General features: G+C 39.0%; 1 protein-coding gene, 1 non-coding gene and 1 pseudogene across 2 annotated transcripts in view; 2 read left to right on the top strand and 1 right to left on the bottom strand.

Annotated features, from left to right (window-relative positions):
• LOC116268679 (regulating synaptic membrane exocytosis protein 2-like) overlaps positions 1 to 19,040 on the bottom strand; it is a 132,238-nt gene that overhangs the window by 50,488 nt on the left and 62,710 nt on the right. The window lies entirely within an intron of this gene.
• LOC103887024 overlaps positions 1 to 19,040 on the top strand; it is a 48,627-nt pseudogene that overhangs the window by 24,929 nt on the left and 4,658 nt on the right.
• Positions 13,671 to 13,773, top strand: LOC116268686. The gene has a single exon (XR_004175859.1). It is a non-coding gene; the product is annotated as a U6 spliceosomal RNA (small nuclear RNA).

Genomic DNA, 19,040 nt, shown 5'->3' with positions numbered 1-19,040 from the left:
ATAAGTGAAGGAGAAATAAAATCCTTTACATAGATAAGCAAATGCTTAGAGGATTTTGTCACCTCCACCAGGCCTTGCCTTTACAAGAGACCCTGAAGGAAGCTACCCAAACATGGAAAAGGAACAAATCCAGTACCAGCTTCTACTTCCAAAACATGCCAAAATGTAAAGACCATCGAGGCCAGGAAGAAACTGCATCAACTAACAAGCAAATAACCAGCACATCATAATGGCAGTGGGATCAAGTTCACACATAACAATATTAACCTTTGAAATGTAAATGGACTAAAATGCTCCAATTCAAAGACACAGGAGTGGCAAACTGATAAAGAGTCAAGACTCCACTGGGGTCTGTTGTATCTAGAGACCCATCTCTACACACAGAGATATACATAGGCTCAAAATAAAGGGATGGAGGAAGATTTACTACAAAATGGAGAACAAAAAAAGCTGGGGTTGTACACTAGTCTCTGATAAAACAGACTTTAAAACCATCAAAGATCAAAGAGACAAAGAAGGCCATTACATAATGGTCAAGGGACTGACCCAACAGGAAGAGCTAACTATCCTAAATATATATGCACCTGCACACAGGAGCACCCAGGATTCATAAAGCAAGTCCCAGAGACTTACAAAGAGACTTCTAGGACTCATACAATAATAATGGAGACTTCAACACTCCACTGTCAAATTACTAGACAGACTAACGAGACAGAAAAGCTAACAAGGATATCCAGGAATTGAACTCATCTCTGCAGCAAGCAGACCTAATAGACATCTATAGAACTCTCCACCCCAAATCAACAGAATATACATTCTTTTCCAGCACCACATCAAAATTTACTCCAAAATTGACCACGTAATTCAAAGTAAAGCACCCCTCAGCAAAATGTACAAGAACAGAAATTATAAATAAACTCTGTCTCTCAGACCACAGTGCAACTCAAACTAGAAACTCAGGACTAAGAAACTCAATCAAACCACCAACTACATGTGGAAACTGAACAACCTGGGTTCTTGAAATGACTACGGGGTACATCACCTAAATGAAGGCAGAAATAAAGATGTTCTTTGAAACCAATGAGAACAAGATACAAACATACCAGAATCTCTGGGACACATTTAAAGCAGTGTAGAGGGAAATTTATAGCACCTTAAATGCCCACAAGAGAAAGCAGGAAAGATCTAAAATTGATACCTAACACTGAATTATTAAAAAGAATCCAGAGGCTTACATGCACATCTCAAAGCTAGCAGAAGGCAAGAAATAACTAAGATCAGAGCAGAACTGAAGGAGATAGGAGACACAAAACCCTCCAAAAAATCACTGAATCCAGGAGTTGGTTTTTTGGAAAAGACTTCAACAAAATTGATACAGACCACTAAAGGCAAGACTAATACTAAAGAAGAAAAGAGAGAAGAATCAAATCGACGAATTAAAAAATGATAAAGGGGATATCACCACCGACCCCACAGAAAATACAAATTCACCATCAGAGAATACTATAAACACTCCTACGCAAATAAACTGGAAAATCTAGGAAGAAATGGATAATTTCCTGGGATAATTTACACTCTCCAAGACTAAACCAGGAAGAAGTTGAATCCCTGAATAGACCAATAGGCCCTGGTGACTGAGGCACACTAATAGCCTACTCAACCAAAGAAAAGTCCAGGACCAGATGGATTCACAGCTGAATTCCACCAGAGGTACAAGGAGGAGTTGGTACCATTCCCTTCCTGGAAACTATTCCAATCATTAGAAAAAGAGGGAATCCTCCTAACTCCATTTTATGAGGCCAACATCATCCTGATACCAAAGCCTGGCAGAGACACAACAAAAAGAGAATTCTTGTGACCAATATCCCTGATGAACATCGATGCAAAAATCCCAATAAAAATACTGGCAAACCGGATCAGCAACACATCAAAAAGCTTATCCACCATGATCATGGGCTTCATCCCTGATGCAAGGCTGCTTCAACATTCGCAAATCAATAAACATAATCCAGCATATAAACAGAACCAAAGACAAGAACCACATGATTATCCTAATAGATGCAGAAAAGGCTTTGACAAAAATTCAACAGCCCTTCATGCTAAAAACGCTCAATAAATCTGGTATTGATGGAACGTACCTCCTCAAAATACACAGAGCTATTTATGACAAAACCCACAGCCAATATCATAATTGAATGGGCAAAAACTGGAAAAATTCCCTTGAAAACTGGCAATAAGATAGGATGTTCTCTCACCACTCCCATTCAACATAGTGGTGGAAGTTCCCATTAGAAGTAATCAGGCAAGAGAAAAAAATAAAGGGTATTCCAGTTAGGAAAAGAAGAAGCCAAATCTGTCCTCTTGCAGATGACATGATTGCATATTTAGAAACCCCTACTGTCTCAGCCCAAACTCCTTTAAGCTGATAAGCAACTCTCAGCAAAAGTCCTTGTGGATAAATTAATGTGCAAAAAATCACAAGCATTCCATACACCAGTAACAGACAAACAGAGAGCCAACCAGGAACAACAAATGAACTTCCATTCACAATTGCTTCCAAAGAGAATAAAAATACTCCAGGGAATCCAACTTAATAAGGGATGTAAAGGACCTTCAAGGAGAACTACAAACCACCGCTCAGTGAAATAAAAAGAGGACACAAACAAATGGAAGAACATACCATGCTCATGGATAGAAGAATCAATATCGAAAAATGGGCTTACATACCGCCCAAGGTAATCTATAGATTCACGCCATCCCCATCAAGCTACCAAATGAGCTTCACAGAATTGGAAAAACTGCTTAAAGTTCATATATGGAACCAAAAAAAGAGCCCTGCATCTCCAAGACAACCTAAGTCGTTAGAATGTGCTGGAGGCATCACGCCATCACCTGACTCTGCAAACTATACTACAAGGCTAGATAGTAACTAAAAACAGCATGGTACTGGTACCCAAAACAGAGATATACCAATGGAACTGAACAATAGAGTCCCTGTGAAATAATACCTACCACATCTACAGCCATCTGATCTTGGATGTAAAACCTGAGAGAAATAAGAAATGTGGGAAAGATCTCTATTTAATAAAATGGTGCTGGGAAACTGGCTAGCCATAAGTAGAAAGCTGAAACTGATCCTTTCCTTACCCTTATACTTAAAATTCAATCTAAGATGGATTAGAGGACTTAAAATGTTAGACCTACTACTCATAAAAATCCTAGAGGGAAAACCTAGGTGTACCATCTCACTTATATAGGTGGCATGGGCAAAGACTTGCTGTCTAAAAACACCAAAAAGCAATAAAGCAACAAAAGCCAAAATTGATAAAATGGGATCTAATTAAACTAAAGAGCTTCTGCACAGCAAAAGAAACTACCACAGAGTGAACAGGAAACCTAAGCAGAATGGGAGAAAATTTTTGCAATCTACTCAATCTGACAAAGGGCTAACATCCAGAACCTACAAAGAACCCAAACAACTTTACAAGAAAAAAAAACAAAACAACCCTATCAAAAGTAAGCAAAGGATATGAACAGACAGTTCCTAAAAGAAGTTCCTTTAAAAAGAAGACATTCATACAGCCAACAGACACATGAAAAATGCTCATCATCACTGGCTATCAGGAGAGAGAAATGCAAATCAAAAACCATAATGAGATACTCATCCCACAATCAGTTATTAGAATGGCGGATCATTAAAAAGTCAGGAAACAACAGGTGCTGGAGAGGATGTGGAGAAATAGGAACACTTTTACACTGTTGGTGTGGATTCAAACCAGTTCAACCATTATGGAAAAACAGTATGGCGACTCCTCAAGATCTAGAACTAGATGTACCATATGACCCAGCCATCCTATATTACTGGGTATATACCTAAAAGAAGTATAAATTCATGCTGGTATAAAGACACATGCACACGTATAAGCTTATTGCAGCACTATTCACAAGAGCAAGACTTGAATCAACCCAAATGTCTTACCAGTGACAGATTGATTAAGAAAATGTGGCACATATACACCATGGAATACTATGCAGCCATAAAAAGGATGAGTTTGTAACCTTGTAGGGACATGGATGCAGCTGGAAACCATCATCTCAGCAACTATCACAAGAACAGAAAACCAAACACCGTACGTTCTCACTCATAGGTGGAACTGCCAGAACAACGAGGATCACTCTTGACCTCGGGAAGGTAGAAACATCACACTGGGGCCTATCATGGCGGGGCGGGGGAGGGATTGTATCAGAGTTGGCACCTGATGTAAATGACGATTGATGGGCAGCACACCAACATGGCACAAGTATACATACATGTACAAACCTGCATCGCTATGCATAAAATTCTCTACAACTTAAAGTATAATAATAATAAATAAATTTTAAAAAAAATAAATAAATAAAAATGAAATAGAAAAAAAAAAAAATGTACATTCTCCTTCACTCTGTCTCTCTCCTGCCACCATGTGAAGAAATACTTGCTTCCTCTTTGCCCTCCCACCATGATTGTAAGTTTCCTGAGGCTTCCCAACCATGCTTCCTGCATAGCCTGCAGAACTGTGAGTCTTTATTCATAAATTACCCAGTCTTAGGTAGTTCTTTATAGCAGTGTGAGAACAGACTAATACAGTGGTTAAGCAATGCTTCTGGTATTATATTTTAATTCATTACTTTTTATTTTTAGTGAATCTATTGTAAGATTTGGCATTGTGGTAACCATGAAGCTTATAAAAAACATCTTATAGGTTAAGAAGTTATTTTAAAGAAGTGAAAACTTACCTTACATCACAAAGAAAACAGAAAAAAAAAAATCAACACTTTAAATCGATCCTCTCACATTTTGACTTTATGTTGTCTCAATATACATATATAGACTTTCTCTTAAAAGGTAGGTGTAACTATTATTATTGTTAGATTTGTCTTTTGGGCTTCATACTAAAGTTATGAATGGATTGCACACTGTAATTACACTATTTTCTGGGTTTGTCCTTGTACTTAATTTTACCAGTAGGTTTTACACCTTCAGATGTTTTCTTTTTGCATGTATTTTTTCCTTTCAGATTGAATAACTCCCTTTGGCATTTCGTGTATGTGTGTGTGTGTGTGTGACAGAGAGAGAGAGAGAGAGACAGACAGACAGAGAGACAGACAGAGAGAGAAAGAGAGAAAGAAAGTATCGCTATGCTGCCCTGGTCCTTAACTCCCAGTCTCAACCAATTCTCCCACTTCTTTCTCCCAAGTAGCTGGGATTACAGGCACATGCCATTGTAACTGGCTCCCTTTAAGTATTTCTTCCCATATTCGTGGTGGTGAATTCTCCCAGCTTTTGTGTATCTGGGAAAGACTTTCTCCTTCATGTCTGATGGATAGTGTTTGCTAAATATCTTTTTTTTTTTTTTTTTTTTTGAGATGGAGTCTTGCTCTGTTGTCCAGGTTGGAGTGCAGTGGTGCAACCTCAGATCAGTGCAACTTCCACCTTCCAGTTTGGGCGATTCTCCTGCCTCAGCTTCCTGAGTAGCTGGGATTACAGGTGTGTGCCACCATGGCCAGCTAATTTTTTTTTGTATTTTTAGTAGAGATGGGGTTTCACCATGTTGGCCAGGGCTGGTCACAAACTCCTGACCTCAGATGATATGCCAGCCTTGGCCTCCTAAAATGCTGGGATTACAGGTGTAAGCCACTGTGCCCAGCCATGGTATTCTTAAAACAGCAGATTTTTTTCTTCAGCACTTTGAAAATGTTGCTTCACTCCCCTCCTGAAATGTATGATTTCCACTGAAAAGTCTGTTGCCAGAAACAATGGAGCTCCTTTATGTGTTTTTTTTTTTTTTTTTTTTTTTTTGACAGGGGCTCACTCTGTCACCCAGGCTGGAGTGCAGTGGTGTGATCTTGGCTCACTGCAACCTCCAACTCCCAGGCTCAAATGATTCTCCTGCCTCAGTCCTCCAAGTAGCTGGGATTACAGGTGCACACCAGTTCCACTCGGCTAATTTTTGTATTTTTAGTAAAGATGAGGTTTCACCATGTTGGGCAGTCTGGTCTTGAACTCCTGACCTCAAATGATCCACCTGCCTCAGCCTCCCACAGTGCTGGGATTAAAGGCATGAACCACAATGCCTGGCCGATATGTTAGCTGCTTCTTTTCTCCTGCTGATTTTAGAATTCTCTCTTTGTCCTTGACCTTTGAGAATTTGATTATATTCCTTGGGGTACTCTTATTCGACTCTAATCTGTTTGGTGTTCTCTTTGACCTTCCTGCACATGGATATTTATTTCTTTTCCAAGGTTAGGAAAGTTTTCTGTTATTATTTCTTTAAATAATCTTTCCACTCCTTATTCTTGCTCAATTCCCTCTGGAACATCAATAAATCTTAGATTTGCTCCTTTAAGGTAATTTCTTACATCTTGTAGATGATCTTCATTCCTTTTAAATTTTTTCTTATTCCTCTTCTATTTTCAGTATTTCATATTTCAGTATTTTCAAAAACCTTGTCTTTGAACTCACTAATTCTTTCCTCTGCTTCATCCATTCTGCTACTGAGAGGCTCTAATGAGTCTGTCAGATCAGGAAATGTATTTCTCAGGTCCAAGGTTTCTGTCTGGCTTTTAAAAAGTATTTTAATTTCTTTGTCAAATTTCTTTGATGATTTCTGAATTGTTTTTTCATTTTTGTAAATATTTATTTTCACTCATATTGGGTAAATACCAAGAAATGAAATGGATAGATCACACAGTAACTGTATTAATACTTTAATTTTTTTTAAATTATACTTTAAGTTCTGGGATACATGTGCAGACTGTGCAGCTTTGTTACATAGGTACACACACGCCATGATGGTTTGCTGCACCCATCAACCCGTCAACTACAATAGATATTTTTCCTAATGCTATCCCTCCCCTAGCCCCCCACCCCCTGATAGGCCCCAGTGTGTGATGTTCCCCTCCCTGTGTCCATGTGTTCTCACTGTTCAACTCCCACTTATGAGTGTTAGGTTGAAATAGTGTCTCATTGTGGTTCTGATTTGCACTTCTCTGATGACCAGTGATGATGAGTATTTTTTCATGTGTCTGTTGGCTGCATAGATGTCTTCTTTTAAGAAGTGTCTGTTCATATCCTTTGCCCACTTTTTGGTGCGGTCGTTTGTTTTCTCTTGCAAATTTGTTTAAGTTCCTTGTAGATTCTGGATATTAGCCCTTTGTCAGATGGATAGATGGTAAAAATTTTCTCCCATTCTGTAGGTTGCCTGTTCACTCTGATGATAGTTCCTTTTGCTGTGCAGAAGTGCTTTAGTTTAATAAGATCCCATTTGTCAATTTTGGCTTTTGTTGCCATTGCTTTTGGTGTTTTAGTCATGAAGTCTTTGCCCATGAATGCTATTGTCTGGGTTTTCTTCTAGGGTTTTTATGGTTTTAGGTCTTACGTTTAAGTCTTTAATCCATCTTAAGTTAATTTTTGTATAAGGTGTAAGGAAGGGGTCCAGTTTTAGTTTCCTGCATATGGCTAGTCAGTTTTCCCAATACCATTGATTAAACAGGTAATTCTTTCCCCATTTGCTTGTTTTTGTTCGGGTTATCAAAGATCAGATGGTTGTAGATGTGTTATTTCTGAGGCCTCTGTTCTGTTCCATTGGTCTGTGTATCTGTTTTGGTACCAGTACCATGCTATTTTGGTTACTGTAGCCTTGTAGTATAGTTTGAAGTCAGGTAGCATGATGTCTCCAGCTTTGTTCTTTTTACTTAGGATTGTCTTGGCTCTATGGGCTCTTTTTTTGTTTTTATATGTTATCTTGGCGATCATTTAGTTTCCTTAAAACTGGTATTTTGAATTCTTAGAGAGTTCACACATGGCTGTCTCGTTAGGGTCAGCCACTGGTTTCATTCTTTCTCCATTTGAGGAGATCATGGTTCCGTCTGCTGTTGTTTCTTGTGAATGTACATTTACGTCTTTGCATTCAAGGATTAGTTATTTATTACAGTCTTACATATCTGGCTTATTGTGGTTTTTACTGGATATGTTTGCTTACAGATGCTTTGTAATTTACATGTTGATTTTGTTTCTTATGATTGTTTTGTTTTTTCTGCCATGTTGCTGCGTCCTTTTTGGCACTAGCTGGTGCATTAAACCTAAGTTTGCCTTGGTTGTAGTAAACATTCAGAGTGCCACCCATCCCAGATGAGTACCAAAGGGGATAGCCTTACAGTGTGGGAAGGCTGGCTAGGGATTCATGCCCAGGGGACCTGTGGAACAAACCTCCTACAGCATGGCATCTCCTTTGGCTGACCTACATAGCAGGGTTTCCATGCTGAGGATAGTGGTCCTGCCCTCCCAGTTTTGTGTCTGGTTGTTCTCAAGGATAATTTTTCCTTCAGGTACTCCTGATGTTTTCCCTGGGTTGAGGCAGGGACAGTCTCCTGCTAGGAAACTCAAGTTAAAAGGAAAACTAGTTATCCACCTTGATCTCACTTTTTCCAGTGTAGAAACTGTAGTTTTGGGGAAACTTTCTGCATATTTGGTGCCAGGCAGATTGTGGGGAGAAGCGTCATGGAAGTCCAATTCTCTTAATCTGTTCAGAGTTTTTTCAATTCTCCGTAGTCTCAGGAACTGTCTCTTCTGCATATTTGAGTTCTGGGATATTATTGGTGATAATCTCAGTGCTTTATGTGTGTGTGTGTGTGTGTATATATATATATGTGTGTGTGTCTGTTTATATATAAATTATATACAAAACATAAACATATTATATAAATATATATTTCCTGTGGTGGGGGGAGTGTAGCCAGCTTCACTTCACCACCTTTGAAACCAGTATTTGTGGTAATTTGTTACAGTAGCAATGGGAAACTAATATAGGAACATTATAAACAATGTTGCAGTGAACATTCTTGACTTTTCTTTTGGTGAGTACATGTATTCATTTCCGCTGAGTATATACCTAGGAATGAAATTTCTGGGTCATATGATATCATAGGTTCAGCTTTGGTAGATACTGCCCATTTTCCAAAATGGCTAAATTTAGTTTAAACTGCTAAAAACAATGTATCAGAGTAGCAATTGTTTCATAACCTTACAACACCTAGTATTGTCTCTTTTTTAAGCCACTCTAGTGGGTACACAGTAGTGTTTCATTGTGGTTTTATTCTGTATTCCCATTGCGACTAATGAAGTTGAGCACTTTCCACATGCTCATTGGCCATTTATATAAGTTCTTTTATCTAGTAATCTCATAAGTGTCTTTCCCATTTTTTAATTGAGTAATATGTTCTCTTATTGATTTCTGTGAGTTTTATATATTCTGGATATGAGTCCATTGCCAGATAAATTAGGACCTTTTGATAGTAAAAAGGGACACATTCTTGTGACTCTACCAAGAATCCTTCCATGTAAAAATTTTTAAGAGCTACAATGCTGATATTGTGATTGCTATCATAGGCATTCAATGTAATATGGCTAAAAGTCTAGATTTAAAGTTACTTCACAGCAAGGGCTAGAAATATCTTCTATCTCCTTTGTATCTTCGGCAGATCCTAAGCATTAAGTACACATTTGGTGTACACTAAGTAAACATTTAAATCAAAGAATGTTCTAAGATAAACAATGTATTTCTCTTCCCGAGGGCTTTCCTTTAACCCACCAGTTATAATTACTAAAGCTCATGAAAATGTCTACCAGCCAGTACCACTCGTGTAACACTGAAACAATGGAGGGAGTCCCAAGAACCAGGGAAGACCAAGAAGCATATCTATGAAGGGTAACCAAAGACAGCTTAGAAAGACAGAATGGAATTGCAGTGAATCCAAACATTATAGACAGCGAATGACATTCTTGGTATAGTTCCATATCAGAGGAATAAAGTGAAGAAATAAACAGAGAAATTAATCTCTAAAAATAAGAGCAAGTCAACCATAATAAACTAAAGCAAGGAGTTCAGGACAAGGCTATGAACAATATCAGTCTGTGAGATGCTTGCTTTTATATACCAAAGCTTAGTGGAAACTACACAAAGACTGGTATTGGAGAGAACTGTCTGAAGATTCATTGTTATAAAAAAGAATGGCAAAAGCACTCCATACCAGAATTATTATGGTTTGTCCAAATATCTTTTTATGTATTAAAGTGGGGGAACCTAGGGCAAATATGATATCCAGTTTTTATTTGAATAGCATCCAGTAAGTGTTATCTCTTGGGTCGTTCTAAGCAGATTACAATATAAGTAAACAGTTCAACTTGCGAAAGAATGAAGCATACATACACTGGCCAGATGAAACACTTTTAGACAGGAAAAAATATATATATATTGCTTGCTGAAGTCAATGGCTAATTGGGAACATTTAAGATGCAAACACCTGAAACAAATAAATACAATACTGACATGCCAGTGAAAATAATACAATTAATTATCTAAAACCCTTTGTTTTTGCCCATACCTAGGAATACATCAAACCAAGTAGGTAAAAGATCTCTATAAGGAGAACTAAAAGACACTGATGAAAGAAATCACAGAGGATACAAACAAATGGAAAAACATTCCATACTCATGGATCAGAAGAGTCTATATCATTAAAATGTCCAGATTGCCCAAAGCAATCTACAGATCAAATGCAATTCCTATCAAATTACTAACACCATTTTTCACAGAATTAAAAAAAAAATCTAAAATTCATATGGATCCAAAAAAGAGCCTAAATAGCCAAAGAATTATAAGTGAAAAGAACAAAGCTGGAGGTATCACATTACCCAACTTCAAACTGTACTACAGGATTATAATAACCAAAACGATATGGTACTGGTACAAAAATAGACACAGGGACCAACATAACAGAATAGAGAACCCAGAAACAAAGCAGCACACCTGCAACCAAATGATCTTAGACAGTCAACAAAAATAAACAATGGAGAAAGGATACCCTATTAAATAAATGGTAATGGACAAACTGGCTAGCAATATGCAGAATAATGAAACTGGACCCCTAACTGTACCTTATTCAACAGTTAACTCAAGATGGATTAAAGACAAGGCTGGCTGCGGTAGCTTGCACCTATAACCCCAGCACTTTTGGAGGCTGACACAGGTGGATCACTTGAAGTCAGGAGTTCAAGACCAGCCTGGCCAACATAGTGAAACCTCGTCTCTACTGAAAAAAATATATATATGTACATATATATATGTATAAATTAGCTAAGCGTGGTGGCGTGCACCTGTAGTCCCAGCTACTTGGGAGGCTGAGGCATGAGAATCACTTGAACCTGAGAGGCGGAGGACCTGAGCCAGGATCACATCACCGCATCAAGCCTGGGCAACAGAGTGAGACTCTGTCTGGGAGGAAAAAAAATGGATTGAAGACTTAAATTTAAGGGTAAGGCCTCAAACCATAAAAATCCTAGAAGAAAACCTAGGAAATACTCATTTGAACATTGGCCTAGGGGAAGAATTTATGACTACAACCTCAAAAGCAAATGAAGCATAAACAAAAATTGACAACTGGGACCTAATTGAATTCAAGAGCTTCTGTACAGCAAAAGAAGCTATCGACAGAGTAAACAGACAAACTACAGTATGGAAGAAAATATTTGCAAACTATGTATCCAAGTACTAATATCCAAAATCTATAAGGAACTTAAGTTGACAAATAAAAAATAAATGACCCCATTAAAAAGTTGGCAAAGAGCATAAACAGATACTTCTCAAAAGAAGACATACAAGTGGCCAACAAACATATGAAAAAATGTTCAACATCACTAATCATCGGAGAAATGCAAATAAAACCACAATGAGATACCATCTCACACCAGTCACAATGGCCATTAAAAAGTGGAAGAAAAAAAAAAAAAAAAACGATATTGGCAATGCTGCAGAGAAAAGGAAATACTTACACACTGTTAGTGTGAATGTCAATTAGTTCAGCCCCTGTGGAAAGCAGTTTGGAGATTTCTCAAAGAGCTAAAAATAGAACTATTCAACCCAGCAACCTCATTACTGGGTGTCTACCAAAAGGAAAGAAGTCATTCTACCAAAAAGACACCTGCACTTGTATGTTTATAGCAGCACTATACACAACAGCAAAGTCATGGAATCAACCCAGGTGCCCATCAACAGTGGACTGAATAAAGGAAATGATAGATAGATAGATAGATAGATAGATAGATAGATAGATAGATAAACATGGAATACTACAGAGCCATAAAAAAGGATGAAATCATGTCTTCTGTGGCAACACAGATGCAGCTGAAAGCCATTAGCCTAACTGAATTAACACAGAAACAGAAAATTAAATACCACATGTTCTCCTTTATAAGTGGGAACTAAACAATGGGTACATACAGACGTAAAGATGGAAACAATAGACACTGGGACTCCAAAGCCAGGAAGGGAAGAAAGGGGTAATGAATGAATAACGACCTATTGCGTACTATGTTCAATATTTGAGTGATGGGTTCAAAAGCCCAAACCTCAGCATTACACAATATATCCATGTAACAAACCTCCACATGTATACCCTGAATCTAAAATCAAAAAGAAAAATAAAGGCAAAAGACAAACTCTATCTTAATCACTAAAATTATGCTAGTCATTATGCTTTAACAAGCGTGATCTTATCTGGATTCACTATATTTTTTAAAGTAGTCTAAATAATATTTTGAAAAGTATATTTTGTCATTATTTTATCTGCTTCATTTTTCTTTTTTTCCATTTAAGACTTTTTAAGGTTATTATAAATCAAATTTCCTTTAAAATATAGATAGCTTTAAACCATTTTGAAACTTCCCGAAGTGATGTGTTTTCAAAAGTTAATTAGTTTAAGATTTGCATTATTTAATGACTCCAACAATGTACTACCAGCAAATGATCCCACCTAAAAGAAACACAACTCATTTAATGAGTCTGTAATCAAAACTGACAATACTGTTAGCCTCTGACAGATGCCACTGAGCTTTCAATGATTAATACAGAACTCTCTGTTGTTAAGCATCATGGTCAACAAAATGTTTATTTTGTGGACACATGGAGTTTTTTAAAATATACCCAAGATTACTTTCTTTAGGGAAACACTCTCCTCCATGCCATATGGTTCTAGTAAGACTAGCTATGGGCCTAGGCACATGACCCAGCTCTGAGTAAACATGGTACATCATTTCCTTGCATAGAGTGACTGGTCTGAGAAGGGCATGTGACAGACAAAGCAGAGATAATAAGAGTTCTTCCCTAAGCAGACAGTATAGCATAGTGGCAAGCACAGAGTCTGCCTGGATTTTAATTCTTGGCTCTATCACTAACTAGTTAAATAATCAAACAAGTAACTTAATTGGTTTGTATCTTAATTTCCTCATCTTTGAAATGTAGCTACTAACAATACCTTCCTCAAAGAGCTATTATGAAGATAAAATACAGTATAGCATACATAAAGTGTTGGCATGGTAATTAGCATATAAAAAGCATTAAATACATTTTAATATTAGTTATCAATACCATTATGTCTGGGCTTCTGGAATGGGTGGGGACTTGGAGAACTTTTCTGTCTAGCTAAAGGATTGTAAACACACCAATCAGTGCTCTGTGTCTAGCTAAAGATTTGTAAACACACCAATCAGCACTCTGTAAAAACACACCAGTGTTCTGTGTCTAGCTAAAGGTTTGTAAACACATCAATCAGCACTCTGTAAAAACGCACCACGCTCGCTATGGCAGCACATATACTAAAATTGGAACGATATGGAGAAGAATAGCATGGCTCCTGCACAAGGATGACACGCAAATTCGTGAAGCGGTCCATATTAAAAAAAAAAAAAAAAATGCACCAATCAGTGCTCTGTGTCTAGCTAAAAGTTTGTAAACGCACCAATCAGCACTCTGTAAAAATGCACCAATCAGTGCTCTGTGTCTAGTGTCTAGCTAAAGGTTTGTAAATACACCAGTCAGCATTCTGTAAAAATGGACTAATCAGCACTCTGTAAAATGTACCAATCAGTGCTCTGTAAAATGGACCAATCAGCAGGTCGTGGGCGGGGCCAAATAAGGGAATAAAAACTGGCCACCCGAGCCAGCAGTGGCAACCTGCTCCGGTCACCTTCCATGCTGTGGAAGCTTTGTACTTTCGCTCTTGGCAATAAATCTTGTTGCTGCTCACTCTTTGGATTCACACCACCTTTTACGAGCTGTAACACTCGCCAAGAAGGTCTGCAGCTTCACTCCTGAAGTCAAGCAAGACCACGAACCCACCAGAAGGAAGAAACTCTGGACACATCTGAGCATCAAAAGGAACAAACTCCAGACACACCATCTTTAAGAACTGTAACACTCACCGCGAGGTTCCGCGGCTTTATTCTTGAAATCAGCAAGACCAAGAACCCACTGGAAGGAACCAATTCTGGACACACTATTACTATTATTGTTGCTGTTGCTTTTCTTATTTGCATTATAAATATGTAATGGAACTATTAAATCTGGATAATGCAGCCTAAATATGGAAGCAGTGTGTCTTTCCCAGTGGCAGAGCAGATAGAAGAAAATTTTTGAAGCAAACAAAAGGAAACAGAATGGAGGGGCGGAGCAAGATGGCCGAATAGGAACAGCTCCAGTCTCCAGCTCCCAGCGCGAGCAACCCAGAAGACAGGTGATTTCTGCATTATCAACTGAGGTACTGGGTTCATCTCACTGGGGAGTGCCGGCCGATCGGTGCTGGTCAGCTGCTGCAGCCCGACCAGCGAGAGCTGAAGCACGGCGAGGCATCGCCTCACCTGGGAAGCACAAGGGGTAAGGGAATCCCTTTTCCTAGCCAGGGAAACAGAGACACACAACACCTGGAAAATCGGGTAACTCCCACCCCAATACTGCGCTTTAAACAAACGGGCACACCAGGAGATTATATCCCACACCTGGCCGGAAGGGTCCCATGCACACGGAGCCTTCCTCATTGCTAGCATAGCAGTCTGCGATCTAACCACAAAGCAGCAGCGAGGCTGGGGGAGGGGCACCCTCCATTGCTGAGGCTTAAGTAGGTAAACAAAGCCCTGGGAAGATCGAACTAGGTGGAGCTCACAGCAGCTCAAGGAGGCCTGCCAGTCTCTGTAGACTCCACCTCTGGGGACAGGGCACAGCTAAACAAAAACAACAACAAAAAAAACAAAAAGCAGCAGAAACCTCTGCAGACGCAAGCAACTCTGTCTGACAGCTTTGAAGAGAGCAGTGGATCTCCCAACACGGAAGCTGAGATCTGAGAACGGACAGACTGCCTGATCAAGTGGGTCTCTGACCCCTGAGTAGCCTAACTGGGAGACATCCTCCACTAGGGGCAGACGGACACCCCACACCTCACAGGGTGGAGTACACCCCTGAGAGGAAGCTTCCAAAGCAAGAATCAGACAGGTACACTCGCTGTTCAGCAGTATTCTATCTTCTGCAGCCTCTGCTGCTGACACCCAGGCAAACAGGGTCTGGAGTGGACCTCAAGCAATCTCCAACAGACCTACAGCTGAGGGTCCTGACTGTTAGAAAGAAAACTAACAACCAGGAAGGACACCCACACCAAAACCCCATCAGTACGTCACCATCATCAAAGACCAGAGGCAGATAAAAACACAAAGATGGGGAAAAAGCAGGGCAGAAAAGCTGGAAATTCAAAATGGGCATCTCCCCTCAAAGGAAAGCAGCTCGCCGTAACAACGGATCAAAAGCTGGACCCGGAGAATGACTTTGGCGAGGATGAGAGAAAGAAGGCTTCAGTCCATCAAACTTCTCAGAGCTAAAGGAGATTCACGTACCCAAGCGCCAAAAGAAACTAAAAGCGAAGAAAAAGAAGTACAAGTGATATAGAATAATTAATTCACCAGAGAACGCGAAAAGGCGGACAGAGATGAAAAGCTCATGACCACGAGAAATCGTGGCTCACGTCACAAACTTCAATGCTCGGCTTCAGATCAGCGCGGAGAAGGTATCAGTGATTGAGGTCAAATAAGATAGTAGAAGAAAAGAAATCTAAAGAAAATAGAAGAAAAATGAACAAGCCTGCAAGAGTATGGGTTATATATAAAAGATAAAATCTAAAGTCTGATTAAGGTTGCTAAAGTGAGGGAAAATGGAACCAAGTTGGAAAAACATTCTTCAGGATATCATCAGGAGAACTACAACCACAGGCAGAGGCCATTCCGTCAGGAAATGCAGGAAGCCACAAAGATACTCCGCCAGGAAACAACTCAAAAGACACATAATTGCCAGATTCCACCAAAGTTGAAATGAAGGAAATCTTAGGGCAGCCAGAGAAAGGTCGGGTTACCCACAAAGGGAAGCCATCAGACTAACAGCAGATCTCGGGCGAAGCACCAAACCAGAAGAGAGTGGGAATAATATTCCAACATTCTTAAAGAAAAAATTTTAAGCCAAATTTCATATCAATAAACTAAGTTTCATAAATGAAGGAGAAATAAAATCCTTTACAGATAAGCAAATGCTTGAGATTTTGTCACCACCAGGCCTGCCTTACAAGAATCCTGAAGGAAGCACTAAACATGGGGAAAAGGAACAACTGGTAGCCATTGCAAAAACATGCCAAAATGTAAAGAACATGTGGGAACAGGAAGAAACTGCATCAACTAACTTGAGCAAAATAACCAGTTAATATTATAATGGCAGGATCAAGTTCACACATAATATTGGCATAAATGTAAATGGACTAAATGCTCCAATTAAAAAGACACAGAGTGGCAAACTGGATAAGAGTCAAAACCCATCAGTCTGCTGTATTCAGGGAGACCCATCTCTCTGTCACAGAGAGACATACATAGGCTCAAAATAAAGGGATGGAGGAAGATCTACCAAGCAAATGGAGAACAAAAAGCCCGGGGTTACAATACTAGTCTCTGATAAAACAGACTTTTAAACCATCAAAGATCAAAAGAAGAGACAAAGAGAGCCATTACATAATGGTCAAGGGATCAATTCAGCAGGAAGAGCTAACTATCCTAAATATATATGCACCCAATGCAGGAGCACCCAGATTCATAAGCAAGTCCTTAGAGACTTACAAAGAGACTTAGATTCCCATACAATAATAATGGGGAGACTTCAACACTCCACTGTCAACATCAGACAGATCAACGAGACAGAAAGTTAACATGGATATCCAGGAATTGAACTCATCTCTGCAGCAAGCAGACCTAACAGACTCTACAGAACTCTCCACCCCAAATCAACAGAATATACATTCTTCTCAGCACCACATCACACTTATTCCAAAATTGACCACGTAATTGGAAGTAAAGCACTCCTCAGCAAATGTACAAGAACAGAAATCATAACAAACTGTCTCTCAGACCACAGTGCAATCAAACTAGAACTCAGGACTAAGAAACTCAATCAAAACCGCTCAACTACATGGAAACTGAATAACCTGCTCCTGAATGACTAGTGCGTACACAACGAAATGAAGGCAGAAATAAAGATGTTCTTTGAAACCAATGAGAACAATGATACAACATACCAGAATCTCTGGGACACATTTAAAGCAGTGTGTAGAGGGAAATTTATAGAACTAAATGCCCACAAGAGAAAGCTGGAAAGATCTAAAATTGACACTCTAACATCACAATTAAAACAACTAGAGAAGCAAGAGCAAACATATTCAAAAGCTAGCAGAAGGCAAGAAATAACTAAGATCAGAGCAGAACTGAAGGAGATAGAGACACAAAAAACCCTCCAAAAAATCAATGAATCCAGGAGTTGGTTTTTGGAAAAGATCAACAAAACGGATAGACCGCTAGCAAGACTAATAAAGAAAAGAGAGAAGAATCAAATAGACGCAATTAAAAATGATAAAGGGGATATCACCACCGACCCCACAGAAATACAAGCTAGCATCAGAGAATACTATAAACACCTCTACGCGAATAAATTAGAAAATCTATAAGAAATGGATAATTTCCTGGACACTTACACTCTTCCAAGACTAAACCAGGAAGAAGCTGAATCCCTGAATAGACCAATAGCAGGCTCTGAAATTGAGGCAATAATTAATAGCCTACCAACCAAAAAAAGTCCAGGACCAGATGGATTCACAGCTGAATTCTACCAGAGGTACAAGGAGGAGTTGGTACCATTCCTTCTGAAACTATTCCAATCAATAGAAAAAGAGGGAATCCTCCCTAACTCATTTTATGAGGCCAGCATCATCCTGATACCAAAGCCTGGCAGAGACACAACAGAAAAAGAGAATTTTAGACCAATATCCCTGATGAACATCGATGCAAAAATCCTCAGTAAAATACTGGCAAACCGGATCCAGCAGCACATCAAAAAGCTTATCCACCATGATCAACTTGGCTCCATCCCTGGGATGCAAGGCTGGTTCAACATACGCAAATCAATAAACGTAATCCAGCATATAAACAGAACCAAAGACAAAAACCACATGATTATCTCAATAGATGCAGAAAAGGCCTTTGACAAAATTCAACAGCCCTTCATGTTACAAACTCTCAATAAATTCGGTATTGATGGAACGTATCTCAAAATCATAAGAGCTATTTATGACAAACCCACAGCCAATATCATACTGAATGGGCAAAAACTGGAAACATTCCCTTTGAAAACTGGCACAAGACAGGGATGCCCTCTCTCATCACTCCTATTCAACATAGTGGTGGAAGTTCTGGCTAGGGCAATCAGGCAAGAGAAAAAAATAAAGGGTATTCAGTTAGGAAAAGAAGAAGTCAAATTGTCCCTTTTTGCAGATGACATGATTGTATATTTAGAAAACCCATTGCCTCAGCCCAAAATCTCCTTAGCTGATAAGCTTAACTTCAGCAAAAGTCTAGGTTACAAAATTAATGTGCAAAAATCACAAGCATTCTTATACACCAGTAACAGACAAACAGAGCCAAATCAGGAATGAACTTCATTCCTGGTGCTTCAAAAGAGAATAAAATGCCTAGGAATCCAACTTACAGGGATGTAAAGGACCTCTTCAAGGAGAGCGCTACAAACCACTGCTCAGTGAAATAAAAGAGGACACAAACAAATGGAAGAACATACCATGCTCATGGATAGGAAGAA

The sequence above is a fragment of the Papio anubis genome, chromosome 8 (genome assembly GCF_008728515.1).
Source record: "Papio anubis isolate 15944 chromosome 8, Panubis1.0, whole genome shotgun sequence".
Lineage (NCBI taxonomy): Eukaryota > Metazoa > Chordata > Mammalia > Primates > Cercopithecidae > Papio > Papio anubis.
This window is presented reverse-complemented; position numbering and strand designations above follow the sequence as displayed.